The sequence below is a fragment of the Henckelia pumila genome, chromosome 3 (assembly GCF_033568475.1).
Source record: "Henckelia pumila isolate YLH828 chromosome 3, ASM3356847v2, whole genome shotgun sequence".
Classification (NCBI taxonomy): Eukaryota; Viridiplantae; Streptophyta; class Magnoliopsida; order Lamiales; family Gesneriaceae; genus Henckelia; species Henckelia pumila.
The window spans coordinates 144,528,105-144,531,260 of record NC_133122.1 but is presented as its reverse complement, the minus strand read 5'-3'; the positions used below and the strand labels follow the sequence as shown (position 1 = coordinate 144,531,260).

Here is a 3,156-nt window from a genome sequence, read left to right as displayed (position 1 = left end):
GGATTTCACTAGAAGAGTTTAATTTACACAATAATTTATACAAATCCGATCCGATCAACTTTTGAAAGAACTCATAGTATCAACTTCGCAATTAATTCAGATAACTATCTGACTGAATTACAACTTGAATTCAAAGTAAGACATGCTTCAACAAGCTGGTTTAAGTATCACAGAGTGATCTTAATCAATTGATCTGATAAGTGAGCTTGAACTCTATGTATGAAGCTTTGATATGCTACTGTCTGACTGCATGAAATTCACTAATGAAAGCTTGATAATCTTTAAGTTCAGAATCGCGAGAGCAAAATTTGTTGATCACTGAGTAGCATCAAATATTTATAGACGCTCAACGTTAAAAAAGTAGCCGGTAGAATGTTTGTCTCTTGTTTTATCCGACTTTGAACCCGAAGATGACATGTGTCATCGTACCTTTCAAAATATAGTGGACCAATTTGAATCTCGTCGAGTACGGAGAATAACGTTTATATTTTCAACAATTTTTCTTGTCTTATAGTCTAACAATTTGCTGTGTAGATTTGATCTGGTCTGGTGTTGATATGGTCTCTCTTATCTTGTCTGATCAATCGAGTATGTCAGAAGAGAGATACTTAAGCGTTTTAACATGTCCATATCAATCTACAAACTTGATATCAGACTGATTTTACTTTGTTCTTGGTTTTGTTTTAACTTGTTCAATTGATATGTTAATCATCACCAAAATTACGAAGTGTTCTTCATCAATTTTCCTCTTTTTGGTGATTTCAAAACCAAGTAACATATTCATTGTCGTAGATCAAATATATAGTTGTAGATCAAATAACATCCAGATGAACAATAAAATTGAACTCTATCTTCTGTGACCTCTGCTTTTCGGATTACTTGGTAATGATAAAATCAATTCTGCAAGCAATAACCATTTATGCAATGTCCTGTTTCAGGGTTCCGACTCTGGTTTGTGAGGCAATTGAAAGCGAATGTGCGAACGTTTGGAAACTGGAAAACGGAAAATGCACTGGAAAACCTACAACGTCCTTTGCAAAACCAAAGCGAGGGGTGGTTTTTTTTTATATAAAACGATCAATGATTAATATATATAATTGAATCCATCACATCAAATCCCCCTGTCCAATACAATTGTGCACACATAGATTTCTGATTCTTATGATATAAAAATTAGTGTATATATATGTGTGTGCGTGTTTTTTTTCTCAACAAAAAACACACTTGTTATTATTCATGTAAAATTCGATCACAAATCCTCAATCATGCATCCGCAATTTGAACGATCTTTTTCCCAATGTTATCACCACTGAAGAGTCCTACAAAAGCACTAGGGATGCTCTCCACATCACTCGATATGTCACAAAGTGCCTGCATTTCGCCCATGCGGAGGTGCTCCGCCGTCGTCGCGATAAAATCATCGAAGCATTTCAAGAAATCCGTCACCAGAAACCCTTGAATGATAATCCTCTTGTATACCACATCCAACATATCGGGCGCCGCCCTCTTGCCACCACCCGTGTATTCGGATATGGCGCCACTGGCCGCGACTCGCCCAAAAGCGTTCATATTTGCAACCGCTGCTTCGAGCATCTCGCCCCCTACGTTGTCGAAGTATATGTCATACCCTCGGGGAAGTACCTGATATCGAATAAGAATCAAAATGCATGCATGGGACTTGGTTTTTCATTGAAATTATAATTCTCTTAATTTATTTTTTTTCTAGAACTTTTTCTTTATTCAAATATTACTATAGTCTATAAACGTTACAATTACCTAGCTTTGACTTGTTCACCATTAGTTCGAACTTATATAGAGAAAAAAAAATTTCATTAAAAGAAGACAGAGACGAAAAATTCAGAATGAACCTTCGGAGTGCTGACTTGAGATCTTTCTCATCCTTGTAGTTGAATGCATCATCAAATCCTAGCTTCTCCTTTAGCAAATCAACCTACATTTATAATCATATTCAATTTCACACACTATATATTTTTTAAAAACATGCTTGTATAATTAAGGCCGCTTTTTCTATTAATTCTATGTTGAGGCGTAACACTCTGGTTCTAGTTTCACATGAACATCTTGTGTAAATTATATCAGAAGTAACATTCACGATGTAGAATAAACAAAGTCGTTTTATGGATAACTGATAATATCTATAATAAAAATATAAGATTAGAAAGTGCACCTTTTTCTTAGAACCAGCACAACCAACCACATAGCAACCAAAGAGCTTAGCGTATTGGCCAACCAAACTTCCAACAGATCCTGAAGCTGCTGAAACGAATACACTCTCACCTTTCTTTGGTTTGCACACTTCAAAGAATCCCCCGTACGCTGTAAGTCCACTAAATCCTGCAACATATACCAACAAAATCGCCGTTCGATTTTCGGAATTAGTTGAAAATGAAAGCCTTAAAAAAAAACATATGCCTAAGCCCTGTTTAAAATGCTGAAATTCATGTGTCCTCGTGTTATTCATCAAGAATTCTTCGCAACCGTCACCACGAATAGTGGTGCAGTGACATAGACATCTTCGAATTAAGTAAGAACATACGTACCAAGAGGCCCAACATGGTAAGGCAGAGGTAGTCCCATCGGGTCCAACTTATTCAGAAGCCTTCCTTCTTCAACAACTGTGTACTCCCCCCATGTCAGCAAACCGACCACAAGATCATCCTTCTCCAAATCCGGCCGCCCCGAAGCGACCACGCGTCCCACGCCGTAAGTATCAATGGCCTATAATTCATGTATATATATATATATGTACCAAATCCAAGCATGCGTACCTATAAAAGGTAGTTATTAACTAACTTATATCCATTGATCAGTACATATACGTACCTGGCCGGGGCTAATGGCGGCCGCAAAGCTTATCGCTGCCTGGGATGCGCTGCGGCTCTTCATACGGTTGATCTGGTACGGATCGACGGATACATAGAGATTCTTGACTATCACGGTCATTGTTGGACACACGCAAATGATCTTTTCCTTCTTGATTTCGAAGTCGGAATCTTTGGGAGCTCCATTCACATGATCCTTTATGGCTACGAACCTGTTACTTATAATTTCCTGCATTATCTTCTCAGGTTTATGTCCACTCCCAAGCTGCCTCTGTTTATCTCTATAATTATATATATATATATGATGTAGCAT

The 3,156-nt window shown here is 37.5% G+C and overlaps 1 pseudogene; it reads right to left on the bottom strand.

The window, feature by feature from the left end:
- Positions 1-1,257: 1,257 nt before the first annotated feature.
- LOC140892944 (2-alkenal reductase (NADP(+)-dependent)-like) lies at positions 1,258-3,156 on the bottom strand (annotated as a pseudogene).